General features: G+C 41.3%; 1 protein-coding gene across 2 annotated transcripts in view; it reads right to left on the bottom strand.

Moving 5' to 3' along the window:
* itfg1 (integrin alpha FG-GAP repeat containing 1) overlaps nt 1-24,631 on the bottom strand; it is a 250,490-nt gene that overhangs the window by 12,916 nt on the left and 212,943 nt on the right. The gene's annotated exons all lie outside the window — the stretch shown is intronic.

The following is a 24,631-nucleotide window of genomic DNA, read 5'->3' as shown; positions in this document are numbered from 1 at the left end:
TAACCCTCGACATTGGCTGCTTCCTTCCAGTCCGAGGAACCTCTGGAGGGCCAGGTCAAAAACGCAAAAACACACTTGAGCGCTCTCAGTGTAAAACCATTAAATAAGGCTGCTACTCGTACAAGCAGGACTTGGTCGCTACAATTGTGATTTGCGTTTTTGGCCATTTCCAAGGGGTTCTTCAAAGACAAACTCGTCCTACAGATGGTTTTTGTCTTTAGTGTGGGCAGAGCAGGGCGGTGACATTTGATGACACACAATACTTTTTACAAAACCATTGTGGTGGTATATAAAGGCAAAACTGTACAAATACTTTGCCCAAATGTGTCCAACGCTATTTGTTTGCTGCTTCATGTGGCTTGGCCCCGTGAATTGTGTGTGTATATTTGTGTGTTGATCAAGCAAGGCTGGAGGCTGGCGTTAGAGTCTGATGCGTGTGTGTGCGTATTGGCTATAAGAATACAGGAAATGTGGCAATGGCTGGGGGAAAGCCATCTCACAACATGAGGATGCTGGCATAATAAGTGTGTGTGTGTGTTTGTATGTGCAGGCATGCGTGTGTGTGATACATCCCAAAGCCAAGTCAGCGAAGTCTTGGCAGGGAATTCCAGCCAGCACACGACTGATTGTCAACAATAGATCTATAACAATAGGTTTTTACCCTTCAGTGTTTATGTTAGTCTTTATTATTCAAGGATTCAAATATTCAAGGATTCAAAGAGTCCTGAATTGAGAAGAATTGGAGAATTGTCAGACCAACACACATTTATACATGATACGGGACATAATTAAATACCCAAGGTCCCAGATTAGTCCAACAAGTCTCAAGAGTTGTGAAATATATAGAGTGGGTACGGAAATTATTCAGACCCCCTTAAATGTTTCACTCTTTGTTATATTGCAGCCATTTTCTAAAATCATTTAAGTTATTTTTTTCCCACATTAATGTACACACAGCACCTCATATTGACAGAAAAAAAAAATGTTGAAATTATTGCAGAAACAACGTCTTTTTTATGGATGCCCCTGCTTATTTCAGCAAGACAATGCCAAACCACATTCTGCACGTGTTACAACAGCGTGGCTTTGTAGTAAAAGAGTGCAAGTACTGAGCTGCCTGCATTCCAGACCTGTCTCCCATTGAAAATGTGTGGCGCATTATGAAGCGTAAAATACGACAACGGAGACCCCGGACTGTTGAATAGCTGAAGCTGTACAGTCACGGAGTTGTTCTGAAGCCACTCCTTCGGTATTTTAGCTGTGTGCTTAGGGTCATTGTCTTTTCTGAAGGTGAACCTTTGGCCCAGTCTGAGGTCCTGAGCACTCTGGAGAAGGTTTTTGCCACATTCATCTTTCAGTCGTCCTGTCCCTGCAGCTGAAAAACACCCCCACAGCATGATGCTGCCACCACCATGCTTCACTGTTGGGACTATATTGGACAGCTGATGAGCAGTGCCTGGTTTTCTCCACAGATACCATGAGTTAAGGCCAAAACGTTCTATCTTGGTCTCGTCAGACCAGAGAAACTTATTTCTCACCATCTTGGAGTCCTTCAGGTGTCTTTTAGCAAAGTCCATGCGGGCTTTCATGTGTCTTGCACTGGGGAGAGGCTTCTGTCGGGCCACTCTGCCATAAAGCCCCAACTGGTGGTGTGTTGCAGTGATGGTTGACTTTCTAGAACTTTCTCCCATCTCAGTTTGGCCGTACGGCCAGCTCTAGGAAGGGTTCTAGTCATCCAAAACATCTTCCATTTAAGGATTATGGAGGCCATTGTGCTCTTAGGAACCTTAAGTGTAACCTTAGCCAGATCTGTGCCTTGCCACAATTCTGTCTCTCAGCTCTTCAGGCAGTCCTTTGACCTCATGATTCTCATTTGCTCTATCATGCAGTGTGAGCTGTAAGGTCTTATATAGACAGGTGTGTGGCTTTCCTAATCAAGTCCAATCTGTAAAATCAAACACAGCTGGACTCCAATGAAGGTGTAGAACCATCTCAAGGATGATCAGAAGAAATGGACACTACCTGAGTTAAAAAATATGTGTGTCACAGCAAAGGATCTGAATACTTATGTGTGATATTTCGTTTTTAATAAATCTGCAAAAATGTCAACAATTCCGTTTTTTTTCTGTCAATATGGGGTGCTGTGTGTACATTAATGAGGACAAAAAAATAACTTAAATTGTTTCAGCAAATGCCGGCAGTATAACAAAGAGGGAAAAATTTAAGGCGTTCTGAATAATTTCCGTAGACACTGTGTGTGTGTCTGTATATATATATATATATATATATATATATATATATATATATATATTCCAGAATGAAAGGCACACTTCACTTTCATGGGAAAAGAGGACTTTGGACCACTGGCCAACAGTCCAGTCCTTTTTCTCCTTGTCCGAGTTGAGACGCTTCCTACATTGGCTCAGGCTCAGAAGTGGCTTGAACCGAGGAACCCGACAGTTGTAACTCATCTCCCGGATGTGTCTGAATGTGGTGGGTTTTGAAGCTGTGACTCCCGCCTCATTCCACTCTTTCTGGATCTCTGCTATTTTCTTGAATCTTCTGTTTGATAATCCGCTGAAGCCCACGGTCATCTCTTTTGCTGGTGCATCTTCTCATGCCACATTTTGTCCTTCCACTAGACTTTCCATTGATATGCTTGGACACAGCACTCTGTGAACAGCCAGCCTCCTTGGTTATTAACTTTTGTGGCTTACCCATCCTATAGAGGGTACCAATGATGGTCTTCTGGACAGTTTTCAAGTCTGGAGTCTTCCCCATTTTAAACCCAACTCAGACAATTGAACCAAACTGAAGCAATTTAATGACACCTGGGGAAACCTGTGCAGGTGCTTTGAGTTTAGTCGATGATTAGTGTGTGACAATCAGTTTAAAACATTTATGGGTTGCAAAATTTGGGCTTTCTTCACAGTGTTCTAATTTTTGAATTCCTGAAATCGTGTGTTTAATGAGCTGGAAGCCCAAATATGTAAAAATAAACAAACATTTTTTAAATTGTGGGCCCTGATTCTATAATCTATGAAAGTTTATCTTTTTGAATGGAATTATGGAAATAAATAAACTTTTCCATGATATTCAAATTTGTTTTGGAAAGGGTCTGTATATATAGCACCTTCTATACATTAAAAATGTAACACCAAGTGCTTTCCAGCAATTAAAATGACGAGAAAAGCTGTAAAGGTATTTGAGACTGAAGACATAAGACTATCTGACTGAGAAGACGTGTGCTCAACCTTCCATCCATCCATCCATCCATTTTCTGAGCCGCTTCTCCTCAATAGGGTCGCGGGCGTGCTGGAGCCTATCCCAGCTATCATCGGGCAGGAGGCGGGGTACACTCTGAACTGGTTGCGGGCCAATCGCTGGGAACATATAAATAAACAACAATTCGCACTCACATTCACACCTACGGGCAATTTAGAGTTGTTAATTCATCTACCACGCATGTTGTTAGGATGTGGGAGGAAACCGGAGTGCCTGGAGAAAACCCACGTAGGAACGGGGAGAACATGCAAACTCAACCCAGGCGGGGCCGGGGATTGAACCCCGGTCCTCAGAACTGTGAGGCAGACGCTCTAACCAGTCTTCACCGTGCCGCCGTGTGCTCAACCTATGGCCGATAAAAACCTGGTGTGAGTGAGTGCTGTTTGCTGATGACTGGTGTGTTGGTGTGTTTATGTATGTGTGGTGTTTGAGAGATGAATAGTGGAATCTTAGCCAAGTGTTTGGTGAAACTGCGTTGTTTGATTGATCACAGAAAGATTTGTTGTTCGCTGTATCTATGTGTGTGTGTTATTACTTATGTAATGCGTTGTGAGCTGTTGCTGCGGGGGAAAATAAGTTGTGGGAAAATGTTTTTGAGGACTGGTGATTCACCAGTGTGATGCTGTGATATTGTTGAGCAAGAGTTTTGTTTTTGTTTTTCTGAAGTAGTGAGACTGAGGCCTTGAGACCTCAAAAGAGGTAGACTACTGACAAAAAAAGTAGAAATGGAGCCTGCTCAAAATCTTAGAATAGTGCAACTCAACATTCAGACAAAATATTGATTGAATTAGGTTGGAATAATTATCAGTGTGCATTTTTTTTGTGTACTAAAACACTGCACATTTCTCTGGCGGAGCAAACTTCAGAGTGATTAGAAATGTTGAAACCTTTTGTGTATCTGCCGGCACACAACTAATTGGGCACCACCGATTGGGCTACCAGCAAATATAGGGTTAATCAGGAACTGTCCAATGCAAATTGAACCTAAACTGCCCATCCCCCAACAGTGCCAGCATCCACTTCGCATAGACACTGTTGACGGTATTTGTCCAGTATTTGAGTCGTTACCCAAAATTTACATGTGAAGATTTTGACCTTAAGGTCGACCGACAGAGTCTGTGGTTGGCAAGCTGTTAATTACGGTATTGTTTTGGGCCGAATTCCGTCCAAAATGGACCGCTTTTTGGTTGTTGAGAATGTTTTTTTGTTTTTGTATTTTGCTGAAGTGTGCATGGGTGGGAGCATGTGTCACTTTATCAAAAGCAGGGTGATGTCTGGAGTGATTTGTTTTTGTTTCTCTTCTTTTTGTATTGCATTATTATTATTATTATTCCAATCGCTGACTAATTACAAGCAACGATCCCCCCAAGCTGAGAACAATAGCACAATAGCCAACGACTTGAATACCTTCCACTGCAGATTTGAAAAGGACAGCAGAGGATGTACTTCCTGCGGCTTCTGAGAAAGCACGGCCTGCCACCGGAGCTGCTGAGACAGTTCTACACAGCGGTCATCGAATCAGTCCTGTGTTCTTCCATCACAGTCTGGTTTGGTGCTGCTACAAAAAAGGACAAACTCCGACTGCAACGGACAATCAAAACTGCTGAAAGGATTATCGGTACCCCCCAACCCACGCTGCCAGAACTAAGACAAGGGCGTGCAAAATCCTCTCGGACCCTCCGCACCCCGGTCACCAGCTCTTCCAGCTCCTTCCCTCAGGTAGGCGCTACCGATCAATGCAAACTAGAATTAGTAGACATTCCAACAGCTTCTTCCCTCTTGCGATCAACTTCTTAAACACCTGACCTACAATTCCATTACAACATGCTGGCAATTTTTTGACTTGAGTCCGTTGTCACATTTCTGTGGGGCCAATTATGTATTACTCGTGCACTCACTGTAGTTGTCTCGCCATGCTGCACTATTTGCATATACTGGCCACTCATGCCAGAGTAGCATCTGCTCCATTTGCACACTGATTGAGGAGTATCTGTAACATTTGCACAACCAACATTGTCCCAGATTATCGCACTACTCGTCACTTTAAACCGCATACACTCCTTGAAGTCTCAGCGCCCTTTGCTCATTGGTCATTGCACCGGACTATTGCAATATTAGTCATTTGAACTGCTCTAAGTGCTAGAGGACTCTGAATCTTTTTGCACAATTGTCCAAAAAAAAAAAAAATGTACCGGCATTACCAGATAACTAGCAACCCTTTACTGCTCAGTGACTGTTTTTTTTTTTTTTTTTTTCCTCCCAAGTGTTCTGTAAATTGACTGTCTGTTGTCGTACTAGAGCGGCTCCAACTACCGGAGACAAATTCCTTTTGTGTTTTTTGGACATACTTGGCAAATAAAGATGATTCTGATTCTGATTATGTTGGACACATAACTGATTGCCACAAAATCTGAATTTATAGATTCACTTAGAGCCAATTTGACAGGCTGCAAACAGCACCAATATTAGCATTACCTTACTGATACATATGATTGTTCTGCAAACATTTGTCTATAATTTCAAACTCAATGGAACATTCACTTTTTTGGGTTGACATGAAGCGATATAGACTAAGTTGTGCACATTTCTCATTGATCAACATGGTATGATGTGGTGGTTTCCCACATGCAGTACACAGTATATATTACAAATTAGAAGACTTGTAAACAATAGAATGTTTATGGCTAAAAAGGGGACACAGGGGCCTTACTGAAATTCTAAGCTGATACTAACATTCATACTAACATGCATTTTAATGTGGTCTGAAAAATTATATTTCTAAATTTCAAACCCCCAAAATTCAGACGAAAAATCTAATGATGGTACAGACGTTACTTTTTGGGGATGACAAATTATTGCAGGTCCTGGATCAGTACCGTAATTTCTCGTGTACAATGCGCACCTAAGTATAATATGGACCCCCAAAGTTGACCTCAAAATTCCTTCTACCTATGTATAATGCATTTCTACAATGGATGACTTTGCTTCTACCCATATGATCAAAACATTAAGTATTATCTGTATTTTGTTAGTTTTTACAAAGAATTATTCTGAAGTTAAGCACTTTATTTGAACACGAAATACTTTGTTTTTATTTACTTGCTGTTATTTTGAAATTCACAGCCCTACTTTTATTTAGTAAATGAGAAATCACACAGTTGTGCTCATATGTTTTTCATTACCCGGGCAGAATTTGTAAGATGGGTACAAACAATTATTTAAAGAAAAAATGATGGACGAGGCAAAACACATTTAATTTTATTTTAATGGGATTCAAATTAAACTGTCAAGCATTTCAGAAAAGCATTTCAGAAAAAGCATTATCTTTAAACAAAACAAATAAATTAATGATGGTTGTTGTTCAGTCATCAGTCGTATTAAAAAAAACAACAATATTTCACAAATTCTGTAAGGGTATGTAAACTTATGATCACAACTGTACATATATGCAGTCATATGTACCCCTCTCATATTGGAATGAAAGTGTAGGCTACACTTTTTTCATAAGGTAGCAGTGGCATATTAGAATGAAAGTGTACACTGCTCTCATAATCTCTAGGTGGCAGTGGAATATTAGAATGAAAGTGTACACGTTTCTCATAACTTCTAGGTGGCATATTGGAATGAAAGTGTCCAGCTTTTTCATAACCTCTAGATGGTGGCATACATTCATAAAATGTGAAAGTTTTTTCCATTTTCCCCTATACCCATGTATCATGCGCACTATTGACTTTTGATAAATTTTTGGGGAAAAAAATGTGCATTATCCACGAGAAATTATAGTAATTATGCATAACTGACCGTGTCATTGGCATTACTTGGACAAAAAACGCTGAGGCAGATTTTATCCAACGGAAGAAAGTCCTTCGATTGCCAGACTATTCAAAACCCTTAATTCGTTATTTACATGACCTCATGTTGACACAGACACAGGCTTTTGGGGGAAAGGAAAAGTATCGAGCTGGAGCTTTTATTCCACGCAAATTTTTGTAATGTATCTTGAGCACTTTTTTATGTATTTTCATTAAGTAATGTTTTGCTTATCAGTCTCAAAGATAATGATAATATACAAATATTTCATTAGATAATGTTGACAGTGGATAATGGGCTGGACCATATTGATTCTATACTGATAATGTCAATCTCGAAATAATGATCAATGCACTTACAAAATACTGTCTGGATATGGTAGACATGTTTAAGTAAGAATTGTAGTAAGTGGTCGTGGCACAACTGACTGAAATTATCAGTATTTTATTCCAATTCTTGTGCTCTCAGAACAAATGGTAGCTACCGCCCGCAAATAAATCCTGGGAAGTCAATTAAATGAGGTCAAGTATATACTGTATCAGGAGGCGTGTGCACCCTATCCCTTTTTGAGATTGTCTTTGCAGGCACTCCATTTGACTGGATCCATTCCTGTCTACCAAAACCAAGTCTGAAACCAAGTCTGCTGATGGACACACGAATCGTTCATGTATTGCACATAATCCATCCGTCCATAAATCCATCCATCCATCCATCGATCCATCCATTTTCTACCGCTTACCCGAGGTCGGGTCGCGGGGGCAGTAGCTTTAGCAGGGTCGCCCAGACTTTCCTCTCCCCAGCCACTTCATCCAGCTCTTCCGGGGGGATCCCGAGGCGTTCCCAGGTCAGCCGAAGGACGTAGTCAGTGTGACCTGGGTCGTCCCCAGGGTCCCCCCCTGGTGGGTCGCGCCCGGAACACCTCACCAGGGAGGCGTCCGGGAGGCATCCGAATCAGATGCCCCAGCCACCTTATCTGGCTCTTCTCGATGTGGAGGAGCAGGAGCTCTACTCTGAGATCCTCCCGGATGACCGAGCTTCTCACCCTATCTCTAAGGGAGAGCCCGGACACCCTGCGGAGGAAACTCATTTCGGCCGCTTGTATCCGAGATCTTGTTCTTTCAGTCACAACCCACAGCACGTGACCATAGGTGAGGGTAGGAACGTAGATCGACTGGTAAATCGAGAGCTTCGCCTTTCAGTTTAGCTCGTTCTTTACCACAACGGATCGATACGAATTCCGCATCACTGCAGACGCTGCACCGATCCGCCTGTCGATCTCCCGTTCCATTCTTACCTCACTCGTGAACAAGACCCCAAGATACTTGAACTCCTCCACTTGGGGCAGGGTCTCATCCCCGACCTGGAGAGGGCACGCCACCCTTTTCCGACTGAGGACCATGATCTCAGATTTGGAGGTGCTGATTCTCATCCCAGCCGCTTCGCACTCAGCTGTGAACTGCTCCAGTGAGAGTTGGAGATCACGGCCTGATGAAGCCAACAGAACCACATCATCTGCAAAAAGCAGAGATGCAATACTGAGGCCACCAAACCGGACTCCCTCTATCACTCGGCTGCACCTTGAAATTCTGTCCATAAAAGTTATGAACAGAATCGGTGACAAAGGGCAGCCTTGGCGGAGTCCAACCCTCTCCGGAAACGAGTCCGACTTACTGCCGGATATGCGGACCAAACTCTGACTCCGGTCGTACAGGGACCGAACAGTATCCCATTCTCCCGAAGCACCCCCCACATGACCCCCCCGAGAGACACAGTCGAACGCCTTTTCCAAGTCATTGCACATTATGGACGAATTAATTTCAGGAAACAAGTCCAATCAGCACTGCCAAGGGCGGCCGACAGACCCCTGCATGTCATCAAACCCGGCGACTTCGTGCTGATTAAGGACTTCCGGCGGAAAACGTAGAGACATCAGTGCTGGCTAGGGCCTTTCCAAGTCCTCCTTGTGACCCAAACTGCAGTGAAAGTTGCTTAAAGAGCTACGTGGGTTTACGCGTCATACTGCAAGACGTTCCCAGCGCCTCCAATGGTCCCAACTCCTCATCTTCTGCAAAGGATGGCCGGAAAGCTCAGCCTTGTGAGGCTAAATAATCACCTCTAAGAAAGAGGATTCACTGTTAGCATACACATTTAGCTACAAGCAGTGCTGGTAACTGATTGGACGTTGATAGGTCATAGAGGAGCAGACGATAGGTCATAAACACGCGCACACCACAAACACACGCGCACTTACGCAAATCGGCAGAAGAACAGAAGAAAGAAGATGTCGTCTCCAGTGCACTGGGGATGGTTGGGGGATATTCAAACCCTTCCTCGGTGGTTCAGCAACAACTTTCATATTTGTTGTGATAAAAATGTGTTAAAATGTGTGTTAATGCTCCCACTTTGACAGTTGACAATTTGAACCTCGCAAAGTGTGACACTTACAATGAGCTTCTGTGGTTGCACAAACTAGCCCCCACCTCTACTAATTTGGTATGAATGTTTGGTTTCTCTACGCCCTTCATGCAGCACACTCTCAAAATCGTTTCAATCGTTATGTTTGCACTGACATGCCTCATGCAGCAGCAAATCTACATGTAGTGCCCTTGTCATCTCCGAACTCATCCCCCCTCTTTCCTCGCGTCCTAAGTTCTTTTATTGATCCAGAGGCTCTGAACCGAACCATACATGCAGAAACAGGTTCCTCTCTCTCTTATGTTGGTGTGAACACTATACAAGATTACAAGGGTTGTAAATTCACTGAAGATTTGGGCAGGGGTCCTTTATTTGGACCAGCTCACGTGCGTCCAGGAGTGAAATTTGAACATTTTTGTTTTTGAACATTTCTTTGGCTGTTCTTGAAGCCTCAGGTGTCGAAAACAAAGGCAATACGTGAGGTAGTGCTCCAAAACCGCATGACACTTTATCTGTTACTGGCATCTCAGGGCGGTGTTTGCACCCTCTGAAGCCAAACCTGTTATACATACATTCCTGACAATGCTGGTGATACAGGCGTTATAGCCAGTGGCATTAAAAATCTCACGATACTCCGTGATATCATTGTCCGCGAGGAGGTTCTCGGTTCTAGCTGGTTCACTGGAATCGTATGGCATGTTGTCTGGACTCGTATGTGTGCTGTTGTCTGGTCCCTTTGGTGAAATCTTTAGTCTCTCGCATGCTTGGCACTGCATTTGTCCACTATTCACAGATGACCTCTGATGACCCACTGACAACGTCCCCTGCTAGTGACCGGCGTTTTCCTGACCTTTTCCCTCAAACCGAATGCTTGGATGACAACGACAACATGACTGATGACCATGACTCATATGCCTCAGTCCACTTTTATTGCAGGACTGACTTACATCCCGCTTATGAAGGATATTCTTAAACCTAAGGTGTGGATTTCTGGATGATTGTGAGGTTGTTTTGTAAATACATATTATACTGTTATATCTTTTTGATTGCTCCATACTATCTTATTGTTTTTGGTTACTTAGTGTTTAGTAATGTTTAGTAATTTTCCTTTCTTATGTGATAAAGGTTGATTATGGTATATTATTAAAAGGGGGGATCTTGATGTGGAAAATGTATGTTTCATTTATATCACATAGTAGTTTTATATAATCTTTGCATGTTTTATTGTTCCATAGCTCTTACCACAGTACTTTTCTGTGTCCTTGCAAATGTGCTCAGGACTGTTTTGACTATTCCCTGGATTTCTCTCTCTTTCTCATGCACCCATTCCCATAAAGTTAAGTTTGAGTGCAGCTGGACGACGCTAACTGTGTGAGAATGTTGTGGGAATGAGAGGGGTGTATTCCCCCCCCCCCGTCTCTTTCACTTCTGTATAATGAAGGTGACTCTTGGCTTACGCCTCAGTAAGGGGTAACAACTCCTGACGACTATCTCGATGACCTTTTCCTCTCTTTGCAAAGATTTCTATCTTTCTTGTAATAAAAGCCCACAAAGACAAGATTGCGTCCTTACTTATTCTGTCAGAAAAATATTTGCCAAAACAATATATATATATATATATATATATATATATATATATATATATATATACAACCCCAATTCCAATGAAGTTGGGACGTTGTGTTAAACATAAATAAAAACAGAATACAATGATTTGAAAATCATGTACAACCTATATTTAATTGAATACACTACAAAGATATTTAATCTTCAAACTGATAAAATTTATTGTTTTTAGCAACTTTATTGTTTTTAGCAAATAATCATGAACTTAGAATTTTATGGCTGCAGCACGTTCCAAAAAAGCTCGGACAGGTGGCAAAAAAGACTGAGAAAGTTGAGGAATGCTCCTGTTTGGAATATCCCACAGGCGAACAGGCTAATTGGGAACAGGTGGGTGCCATGATTGGGTATAAAAGGAGCTCATTCACAAGCAAAGATGGGGGTGAGGTTCACCTCTTTGTGAACAAGTGCGTGAGAAAATAGTCGAACAGTTTAAGGACAATGTTCCTCAATGTACAATTGCAAGGAATTTAGGGATTTCATCATCTACGGTCCATATCATCATCAAAAGGTCCAGAGAATCTGGAGAAATCACTGTATGTAAACGGCAAGGCCGAAAACCAACATTGAATGTCCGTGAAATTCGATCACTCAGGCGGCACTGCATCAAAAACCGACATCGATGTGAAAAGGATATCACCACATGGGCTCAGAAACACTTCAGAAAACCAATGTCAGTAAATACAGTTCGGCGCTACATCCGTAAGTGCAACTAGAAAAGCAAAAGCCATTTATTAACAACACCCAGAAACGCCGCCGGCTTCTCTGGACCTGAGCTCAGCTAAGATGGACTGATGCAAAGTGGAAAAGTGTTCTGTGGTCCGACGAGTCCGTATTTCAAATTGTTTTTGGAAATTGTGGACGTCGTATCCTCCGGGCCAAAGAGGAAAAGAACCATCCGGACTGTTATGGACGCAAAGCCAGCATCTGTGATGGTATGGGGCTGTGTTAGTGCCAATGGCATGGGCAACTTACACATCTGTGAAGGCACCATTAATGCTGAAAGGTACATACAGGCTTTGAGAAACATATGCTGCCATCCAAGCAACATCTTTTTCATGGATGCCCCTGCTTATTTCAGCAAGACATTGCCAAACCACATTCTGCACGTGTTACAACAGCGTGGCTTCGTAGTAGAAGAGTGCGGGTACTAGACTGGCCTGCCTGCAGTCCAGACCTGTCTCCCATTGAAAATGTGTGGCGCATTATGAAGTGTAAAATACGACAACGGGGACACCGGACTGTTGAACAGCTGAAGCTGTACATCAAGCAAGAATGGGACAGAATTCCACCTACAATGCTTCAACAATTAGTGTTCTCAGTTCCCAAATGTTTATTGAATCTTGTTAAAAGAAAGGGCGATGTAACACAGTGGTAAACAAGACCCTGTCCCAGGTTTTTTGGAATGTGTTGCAGCCATAAAATTAATGATTATTTGCTAAACATAATCAAGTTTATCAGTTTGAACATTAAATATCTTGTCTTTGTAGTGTATTCAATTAAATATAGGTTGTACATGATTTTCAAATCATTGTATTCTGTTTTTGTATATATATGTATATATATATATATATATATATATATATATACACATATATATATACATATATATATACATATATATATATATATATATATATATACACACACATATATATATATATATATATGTATATATGTATATATATATATATATATATATATATATATATATATTTCCCCTCAAATATTGTTCACAAATCTGTGCCAGTGAGCATTTCTCCTTTGTCGCGATTATCCATCCCACCTCAAGGTGTGGCATATCAAGATGCTGATCAGACAGCATGATTATTGCGCAGGTGTGCCAAAGGCTGGCCACAATAAAAGGCCACTCTGAAATGTGCAGTTTTATCACACAGCACAATGCCACAGATGTCGCAGGTTCTGAGGGAGCGTGCAATTGGTATGCTGACTGGAGGAATCTCCACCAGAGCAGTTGTCCGTGAATTGAATGCTAATTTATCTACCATAAGCCGTCTCCAAAGGTGTTTCAGACAATTTGGCAGTACATCCAACCGGCCTCACAACTGCAGACTACGTGGAACCACACCAGCTGAGGACCTCCACATCCAGCATGTTCACCTCCAAGATAGTCTGAGACCAGCTACCCGGACAGCTGCTGCAACAATCGGTTTGCATAACCAAAGAATTTCTGCACAAACTGTCAGAAACCGTCTCAGGGAAGCTCATCTGCATGCTTGTCGTCCTCATTGGGGTCTCGACCTGACTTCAGTTCGTCGTTGTCACCGACTTGAGTTCCTGCCAATATCCAGCAACTTTGCACAACCATTGATGATGAGTGGACCAACATTCCACAGGCCACAATCAACAACCTGATCAACTTTATGCGAAGGAGATGTGTTGCACTGCGTGAGGGAAATGGTGGTCACACCAGATCCTGACTGGTTTCTGACCCCCCCAGACCTCCACAATAAAGCAAAACTGCACATTTCAGAGTGGCGTTTTATTGTCGCCAGCCTAAGGCACACCTGCACAATAATCTTGCTGTCTAATCAGCATCTTGATATGCCACATCTGTGAGGTAAAATGAATTATGGATTATCTTGAAAAAAGAGAAATGCTTACTAACCACATATTTAGACAGATTTGTGTAGAATATTTGAGGGAAATGGCCTTTTGTGTATGTAGAAAAACCTTTAGCTCCGAGTCCAGCTCACGAAAAATGGGAGCAAAAACAAAAGTGTTAATATTCTTGGTGGAGGAAATAACGATTTTGTAAGTTTAACCACTAATAAAGACATGAACGGTCTATAATTTTATTGGTAGGTTTATTTTAACAGGGGGAACAGAATATTAAAAGGAAATTTCAGAAAATCACATAAAACAAAACATTCAAATTATTTTGCAAATCAGTGAGTGAAATACGCATTTATCATGCAGGGGTGGTATCTATCATGCAGGGGTGGCCACACTACACTATATATATATATATATATATATATATATATATGTAATGGTGATTTCATTTATTAAGAAAAAAAATATTCAAAAGTTACCTGGCCCTGACTGAAACCGTAATTACCCCCATTATTAAATAATTAATTTTAATAAAATTAATAATAATTTTCTTGAGAAAATAAAGTCGGACAAAAGATCTAAAGAAGCTGCAACAAAATGTCACAATCCAAAGAAATTCCAGAACAGTCGATAAATAAAGTAATTGACATCAATCAGTCTGGAAATGGTTACAAAGGCCATTTCTAAAGCTGGAGGATTCCAGCAAACCATAGAGAGAGCCATTAACCTAGAGAAATTATGGAACAGTGGTGAACCTTCCTAGGAGTGGCCGGCCTACAAAGATTACCCCAAGAGAACAGCAATGAATCATCCAGGAGGCCGCAAAGGAACTCATGACAACTTCTAAAGAACTACAGGCCCCCCTTGCCTCAGTTAAGGTCAATGTTCATGACATAATAAAGAAGAGACTGGGCAAAAATGGCATCCACGGCAGAGTTCCAAGTCGAAAACCACTGCTGACCAAAAATAACATAAAGGCTCATCTTATGTTTGCAAAAAAACAAAAACAAAAACAAACAAAACAACAACACCACCTACATGATTCCCAAGACTTTTGGGAGAATATTATATAGACTGACAAGATGAAAGTTGAGCTTTTTGGAAGGTGCGTGTCTTGTTACGTCTGGTGTGAATGTAGGACAGCATTTCAGAAAAAGAACATAATACCAACAGTCAAACATGGTGGTGGTAGTGTGATGGTCTTGGACTGCTTCACACCTTCAGGACTTAGACAACTTGCTGTGATTGATGGAACCATGAATTCTGCTCTTTAACAGAAAATCCTGAAGGAGAATGTTCAGCCATCATTTTGTGACCTCAAGCTGAAGCGCACTTGGGTTGTTTGCAGCAGGATAACGATCGAAAACACACCAGCAAGTCAACTTCTAAATGGCTTTAAAAAAAAAACTAAATTATGGTTTTGGAGTGGTCTTGTCAAAGTCCAGACTTGAATCTGACTAAATGACTTTAAAAAGGCCGTTCATGCTTGAAAACCCTTTTTCACGTAAAAAGGCCGTTCATGCTTGAAAACCCTTTTTCACGTATGTGGGTCCCATGCATCTAACTGGAGACTGTTTTTCAACTTGCTATTTCCTTTAAAGTAATTTTTGACTGAAGAAAAAATGTAAATATACAGTTTTTTATTTTTGTTTGTGCTCATGCCCAAAAGTCTCAATAGAAATGAATGAAGTGGAGACGCAGGGGAGATGATTCCTCGAAGGCAGAGGTTGTCGTCCTCGATCTCCCTTCACAGGTTGCCGCAGTTGAATGAGAAGCGGACAGCAAGGAAGGCATGGGAACAAATATGTGGCGGGGATGGACTTTATTTGCAACACTGAAATGCACATTAGTTCCTTACAGAGGACAATAAAAAAATACACACACACGCACGCACCTTGCGCGTTCTCTTCCTCAGTAGCGCACCTCTGCCCCACGCATGCGGAGTTGCGCACACACTCACACAGACGCCACACACACTCTGAACTTCCCTGTCACATTTACGTCAGAAAATGCCCGTAACAATGCTGTGCCCGTCTCCCGGTCCGCCAAAAGCAAAAAACAAAAAACTAAACAAAACAAAACAAAAAAAACAGCACGCAATTGGGCGATCGGGCACCCCTGGTGTAGTGTTTTTTTTCACAATGTCTTCTTGGTGACTGTGGTCCCAGCTACCTTGAGATCATTAACAAGCTCCTGCCGTGTAGCTGTGGGCTGATGCCTCACCTTTTTCATGATCCTTGATACAACAGGAGGAGCAATCTTGCAAGGGTCCCCAGACTGAGGGAGACCGACAGTCATTTTATGATTCTTTAATTTTCTAATTATTGCACCGACAGTTTTCTCCTTCTCACCCAGCCTCTTGCCAATTGTCTTGTAGCCCATTCCAGCCTAGGTCTACAATCTTGTCCCTGATGTCTTTAGAAAGTTCTTTGGTCTTGCCCATGATGGAGAGGTTGGTGTCTGATTGATTGATCAATTCTGTGGACAGCAGTCTTTTATAAAGGTAACAAGTTGACACTGGTGTCTTTCATACAGCTAACGACTTTAGATTAGGAGTACTTTCGTGAGAGGAGTAGTCCGTGAAAGCCAGAATTCAAATAGATCAAAAGACAGATCAAATACTGATTTCACTGTTAAAATAAACCGACCATTGAAGCATAGACCCATGTTTCTTCTTCTATGCTGATTAAATGTTGCACGCGTTGTAAGTGTACAAAAGGCATGCAGTTATGACCTTCAGCAACCTCAAACGATAGAATGCGGACAGACACAAGCAACTTCGCAGGACATCAAGAGAAAGACAAGACAACAAAGGTGGTGAGTAGTGTTAGGGTGATTTATGGCATCCATAAAGTGGCGGTGGTGGCGTGGACGTGATGGGGGCTGGAAGATAACAGAGTCACGCATTAAAGTGAAGAGACACGACAGGCATGAGTTAAGAGGAGGGCACCTTACCATCATGAAGGACATAAAAACAAGAGGGCTAATCAATAACTTTAAATGTCTCTGAGTGTGGAGGTCATCTCCATTCTTATTTTCCTTGCAGCAGATCTTTAGTGTATATGCTCCATCCTCTACTCACTGCAGTTCAACACAGTATGTTTACCACTGACATTTTCTATCGAAAATGTGTGAAAAGTCTAACCAATTGAACTAACAACCGATCAACCAACCACTTAAAAGACGAACGAACCAGCTAACAGACTGACAACACCCCAACTGGACCAACCAATTTAACAACTGGCCAACCAACCACTTAACAAACAAAACAATCAATCATCGAAACAGCCATCGAACCAACAAACCAACCAACCAGACTGAGAGCCAACTAATTTAACTGACAACCGACTAACCAACAAGCCAACCAGCCAACCATACTGACAACCAACAAACCAAACTAACAACGGACAAAACAATCAAACGAACAACCCCACAACTGAACTAACACCCGAGCAAACAACCACTTAACAACCAACCAGTCAACCAACTTAACTAATAACTGACCAACAAAACCACTTAAAAAAACAATCACCCAACCATCAAACCAACAAGCAACCAACCAACATGATGGACGACCAACTGAGCTAACAATCTAACCATAAAAGAGTATGAGAGAGCAGTATGTGTCCTGATAGTTAGGAGAAGTGCATGTGTTGTTGTTGTGCAGCCGTGGCCCAATGGTTAAGATCCTCACCTGCCACCGTGGGGGACCTAGACCCCGACTGGACCATCCACCAACATCCCCCAGACTCATGGCTGTGGTGTCCTTGAGCAAGACACTGATAACCCAATCTGCTCCTCGGGCACTTCAGCTGCCCCCTGCTCCAGTGTGTTCCACTAACAAGTGTGTGTGTTCACTGTGATGGGTAAAATGCAGAGAACAAATTTCATGTGCATGCATGTTCATGACAATAAAGGTGATTCTTCTTCTTCTTCCTAGTGTTGTGCTCAAGACTACATTATCCGAGACCAAGACTTGCCAGAGACCAGAACTCACAGATACCAAGATCGTGACAAGACCATAAAAATAAATGTTAAGAACCATGAGAACGTTGAACAGTTAAAGACCATTCTCACTTCAATTATATTTTTAAAAATACATTTGACAGCCAAAAACTGTCTGCAACTCATTCAAAGCACAGCATACAAAAATGTAAAATCTCACCATTTTTTTCCAAATAAATTCTTACAAAAAATAAATGCTTGTATGTATTTAAACAAAGAACAACAGATCAGTATCTCAACGGAAAATCCAAAGTCGAGCGAGTCCAGGACAAGACCAACACTTTTGGGAGTCGAGACCGAGACAATACCAAGACCTTCAAAATGTGCTCTTGAGACCGGTCTTGCTACAACACAAGCATGTCGTGATCATGACAAAATACGATGGAAATCTTGGATGAATAATGAGGATGGACGGTTGCCATGTAAAACGCCACTAAACAATATGAGCCCATGACTGACGTGCCATCTGGCGACTCAGCGTCGCTCACCGCGTTTGTACATCAGTAAATACATTATTATTTCGTTATTCTTAAATGTTTTTACTGTTTTATAGAAGGAAACCACCACTTTAATGTATTCTGATGCAGTTACTAGCTACCTGTTAAATAAATTAATTAGTAACGCAATCCAAGGACAATAATATTAAAGGAATGTACCTTGACTACTTTTTAGACTTTACACCGATTTTATCGGGCTGTTTGGTATTGGGCGATATTTAGCATTTTATGCTGATTGGCTTTAATGTCATAATTCGCCGATCCGATCAATGACATCATTGATCGGCACCGCAAAAGACATTTACTCCGTGTCGCTGCATGCACAGTATATTTGAATCCAAAAGCTAGTTTATTTATAGCCTTGTCGCATGTCTTTTGACGTAGTACATCTTGTATTCCGATACCACCGCATCCCGTTTTTTACGATCATTGGGCTTTATCTTGTCAACTCAAATGTGACCAGATATACTCGTTACCTTGGCGACGACAACAAGAGTGGAGCAAGCCGACTGTATTATAAGGACAAAATGGGGAAAAACCTGTGTTGGCGGTCACCGGTGCTCAGGACAGGAGAAGGCGTTCGTTTAAGGCTTGCTTGAGGTATGTTCACATACTTTTAATACGATACCGCTCACAACCAGGCAATAAAATGTTATGTAGCCTAGCAAGCTAGTGGTACCACGAACGGTTGGACGTAAACATGCCGCCGTTCTGTCGAATCATGCTCTAAAGTTTCAGCGTGGGTGAAATAATTTAATTGCAGTAAGTTAGCACCCATTATTTCTGTCATGTAATGTTGGTTTGACCTGACTGATTAGAATACACGATCTGTCTAGAGCAGTGACTTGCAACCTTTATGGAGCCAAGGAACATATTTTACAATTGAAAAATCTCACGGAAAACCAACAAACAAAAATGTCACAAAAAGTGGATACATTGATTACTGTATTTAATTGCTGCCATCTAATAGAAGACCATTCATTTGTTGTCTGTCACTATGCCTCACTGGCATAAATAGAGGAACAAAGCTACATTATTTTTTGTAAATATAATTTTTTGAGCACAAGTATATACAGTAAATGAACAGGTCATTTAAATAGACACATTCCTCCAACTTGTGATCAGATCAGTGATCGGTTATAATTTTTTTTTTAAACTCGCTGATGGGCCCCAAAAATCCTGATTGTGTAAAGCCTACTACTTTTAATGACTTTTAGATTACTCCAATACCAAATATCCTAGAAAAAAAAGAAGAGACATTACATTTCAATACAATATATATGTATCTCATCTTTTGGGTCTTATGAATGTTTATTATGATTGCTTTTGAAATGTTGGAGGAAGCCGGCGCACCTGGAATCCAAATCCAAAACCTCAGAACTGTGAGGCAGACAGACGTGTTAACTACTTGGTCACCGTGCTGCACATGCCTGGTCATCCCGTGAGGGAAATGAGATTTACTAGCTTCGTAACAAAGTTTAAAAACCTTTCCACGTGAATAAGTGTTTGTTATAAAGAGTGAAAAGGAAAGAAAGATAAAGCTTTACACACGCTCCCACGCCCACACACACAATTTTGAAACGACGTCATGACCGTGGAAAATTTTAACAGCTGGTATTGGTAACACAGTACAGTGTTTAAATAAGTAAAGCAGTGGGTGATGTGTGATGGGATAGTGAAGTATTTACTAAAAGGTGGGGCCGTAGGGCTACGCTAGCTCCTCCGTTAGTTAGCCTCACCAGCAGTCGGGATGACTCTGACAATGCAGTTTTCTTTGTAAAAGTGATGCAAAATGAATAAATCCTCCCGTGACTATATGATCAAAACAGTCACATCCAATCCCTGCGTTCCATTGAGGTTCATTGTGACCATTTATCCCACTTGTTGCGCTGACTAAACTCCTGAAAAGGTTGCTCGGCCCACTAGTTTGAAAGTGGGCAAGGGCTGAAATCAACAATCAGCCTCTCTCCCCCGCATTAAAATTGTCATCCTGTGAAATTATCTGAATTTTTAATAAATGTGCCTATAATCTGATGATGTTTTTTTTTCTGTGACTGTACCGTATTACATTAAACATTTTCTGGTATCCTGAACACGTACATTGTATTCCCCAAGCCTGATCACAGAACAGAATATTCTGTGGGTCTTTAAATATCATTCAAAATGCTCTAAAACGGCTGGCAATATGGGGCTAGCTGCACTGAAAACGGCTGGCAGCGAATGTGTTAAGGTGTATTGCTTGGTGTAAATATGGTTATAATCAAGTATGACTCATGCAGCTCCCCACGAGCACAGTGCTACCTCTAAAACAAGAGCGACATTTTCTCGTGGTTTTAGAAGAGGACTCTCACAATAGAATCCATCTCATGTTACATAAAGCCAACAATCAAACTACACTGGCGCTCAGTAGCAATTCACAGAGCAATCATTTGGATCAGCAACAAATTCCTTCCCAGACACACACCTGCATATGTCTACAAGTACAAAATCCATCCATTATTCACCAAAGGACCTTAAAAAACATGTCAGAAAGTCTAACAATAAAAATCCCGTTCTTGTGACCACCCATGCACTTACACAAACAACTGACCAACCAACCCATAAACCAACAAGAAAGCTAACCCACCAACTGGACAGAAAAACCAACCAACAGAGATTCAAAATTATTGTAATTCACTTTCAGACCAATTCATCCAAATTTGACTGACTTTCCATATTTTCAAAATTTTGTCAAGAACATTACTGCGGGACAGTTATTATGTAATTGGATACAAATAATTCTGAATACTGTTCAATTGCACAACATAATCATTACTATGTAATCGTTAAAAAATTATGGCTTCAATATTTGTTATTTTAATGTTTTTATGACATCAACTTTGTAATGACGTGTAATGTGTCTACAGATTAATTCGCCTTTACCAATTCTGTTTTCAACCTTGGTAAAACAAGTATTAAATCAGATCCATCCATCCATTTTCTTCCGCTTATCAGAGGTCGGGTCGCGGGGTGAGTAGCTTTAGCAGGGAAGCCCAGACTTCCCTCTCCCCAGGCACTTCCTCCAGCTCTTCCGAGGGAATCCCCAGGCATCCCCAGGCAAATATCAGAAAAATTAATAAAACTGATCTTTTTCACCCGATCTCAATCAGCTGAAAATCACGCAATCGACCCCGATTTTCGATCATGTGACATTCCTAATTGGATATTTTATGCATGGATAATAGTTTAGATTCAAAATTTTGTGAATGTACTTGTATCGATGTCTTCTCTTGTATGCGATTTATATTGTATATTTGCTATATCCACTATTGCTGCCAAAATGATGGAAAATTTCCCATTGTGGGACTAATAAAGGTTACCTTATATTACAAATATTTATTATTTATTATTAATAATAATAATTATACGATGAACAACCGACTGACTGAAGAACAACCAACCAATTGGACTAACAACCAAGTGACCGACCGCCCAGATGGACAAACAACCAAATAAATGACCTACTAGGGTTGCAGGATATTGGAAAAACATGCGACATGCAATATTGGTGTTGACGATTACAATATTGATATCGCAATATTTAACATTCCCGTAAAGAAATTACATTTTTATTATCTAATGAAATAAAAACATGTTTTTATTGTGGAAAAATAAGCAGGCTCTATGTATGCTGATCTAGTTAATTGTAATTAAAGCTAAACTATTATGTGGCACAAACATTTAAACTAACTATCAACAATATATAAACCATACTCACCCATAGCCAGATGTAAGAGGTGACTGTAATCTGACCCACTTCATGAGTTCTGTAGCTTTTACTATATCAGCAAAAAATTTTTGTTGCAAAAGACACTAGTTGATCTTCCAAGTCCCAGTTTGCCAAAATATCTCGCAGATATTAGAGCACTGGCTGGCTATGTTTTTACTTGACTGGGACTCAGGGAAATATGCAACTTCCAGACACAGTGTTGTTATTTCAGTGTTTGTTGAGAAAATGAACAGCAAATCTCGTATTGTGCGACTGGACCATATGTCTGTGGTGCTTGCGTGAAAGTCCATTTGATGCAGCTCACCCTTTATAGTCAGTCACAATGCATGCCTCCTACATCTGTGAGATGGTGACTTGGGATAAGTAGTTTCGCAATGGCACCTGGAATCTCAAGCCCACTTCCTTCATTAGATCCAAAATGGTTTCTTTGTCCGCGGTACTAATGGGTATCATGCATTTGGCTACAAAACGTGCAAAGACTGCGGCAATAGCTCCGTGGCACTTCGAAATTTTCTCGCAAGGGGAGGGAAAAACTCTCATCAATGGTTGTCTGTGGATTTGCTTTTTTTACAACTTGTCTCTGCTTTAGTAGTTTGTCTGTGGATTTGTTTTTTTTTACAACTTGTCTCTGCTTTAGTAGTTTTGGGAGTATTAGACTTGAAGACTTCATATGGCTTCTTGTGGTTGTGCTCCATGTGACCGTGTAGATTGGTGATTTTTCCTCTTGATGTAGCCACTATTCTTCGACTTGACTTGCACAGTACCTGCGTTTTAGGCACATGTTGTTTTTGTCCTTGTTCATTTCCTCCTCTCCCATGTCTGCCATTCTTCCACTGCCCACTGCTGCTGACATTCCCACGGTATGCCTATGGGTCCGGTCTAGCCAATAGGAGACTCGCATCTAGGGGGGCGGATGGTGATGCACATTTAAGGTCGCATCTGTTTAGTCAAACTCAGATGAATGTCACTCATGCAACAAAGCAGACAATACCATATAAAAGTATTAATTTATTCCACGTCTTTGCGATACGGATATTGCTCTTGCCATTGTCGCAATGACGATATTTTTTCAATATATATCGTGCAGTCCTATGACCTACCTACCAACCAACCGAAAAAAAACCTTACACACAAAACAAAAACTCCTGGCTCACCTTTAATGTGAGGTTCTAACTCGCAGCCGCATATGGATGTATGACCTACCTACCAACCAACTGAAAAAAAACCTTACACACAAAACAAAAACTGCTGGCTCACCTTTAATGTGAGGTTCTAACTCACAGCCGCATATGGATGTGCAAGCAAGCATTCATCACTGTGAGCCCCACCATCTCGGTGGGAAATCGCTGATGAGTGTTACCTGCCCAACTCATCCATTCTACCTGCTTAGCATGTTAGCACACAGATGCCCAACAGTATGTGAACATGCACAGATACATGCACACTCACGACTTGACTACCTATTCCAGGTGATCATCTGCCTTGCCCTTTGCTCTCTATCATGAAGGTGAAGATGAATGAAGTTCACACCATGGCCTCATGCAGCGAGTGCTCCATCAGTGCTCATCCTTTACAGTACCCAGAGCGAGAAACTACAAAATAACAAAATAAAACACACTTGAAATTGCCACACGCACAAACTCACCCACCCACCCCCACACCCCCCCCCACACACACACACTTCATAAGCAGCAGCTCCCTGGTAGCATTTTGCTGCTTTTAAATGAGGAGTCAGGGGAATAGTGCTGGCGAGGCCTTGGGCTACTCAGCTTCTCCTCCGCCATGTGCACTCCAGTGGAAACACACTGGAAAAATAGATGAGGTTGAATTACAACTCGCCAGACAGCAATCATCTGAAATGCTCTGATGCTAAATAGTTTGGCCTTCTGCTTGAGAGATGTGGCAAAGAGGGATAAGATTGCTGTCTGTATAGTTGCATCATACAAAAAAAAAAAAAGATTCTGTATTGAGTCTATATTGCAATAGATGTTTCTGGTCTAAATACAACTACAGAAGTTTATGCCATTGCTAATCAAGCAAGCAATCAGCCAACCAAACCCCCTAACAACTAGTGTGTGCTCCCAAATGAAAATTATTGGCTGAAACCGAAAACCAAAAATGAGGAATCCAAGGCTGAAAGCCGAAACTGTGAGAAAAATTATTAGGGTTGGGAATCTCTGGCATGTGGCCAATTTGATACATATCTAGACACACAGATCATGATTCCATTCAAAAACGACACATCTATATTTTCAAATATCTAATTATTTAAATAGACCACAACAGAAAATAATATGCACGAACAAACAACAGTTAAGTGCAAAGGGGGTCTAGCACACAGTGCAATTTAAGCTAGGATCGCCACTGCACACACGCAATGCTTGCTTTGTTTTATTATTTTTTTTAAACAATCGCACTGCTTGCTGAGTGCTCAGTGACTTTTTGAACTTAAATCGTGATGACTAGCTTAGCTCAACTGCCGATTGTTGTATCAGCTACGGGACATACCTGGCTGTGTGTCCTCTCGGTAGTTTGTTTTTGGGGATGCAAAGTACTGCACTGATAACGCTCGCTGAACATGTAAACAAAATAAAATTAAAAACACCCAGACTCACCCCTCATTATTCTCTGGGAATTAAGCAAAGCTAAA

This window comes from Phycodurus eques, chromosome 2 (assembly GCF_024500275.1).
Source record: "Phycodurus eques isolate BA_2022a chromosome 2, UOR_Pequ_1.1, whole genome shotgun sequence".
Lineage (NCBI taxonomy): Eukaryota > Metazoa > Chordata > Actinopteri > Syngnathiformes > Syngnathidae > Phycodurus > Phycodurus eques.
Note: the sequence above shows the minus strand (reverse complement) of the source record. Positions and strands in the feature narration are given on the sequence as shown.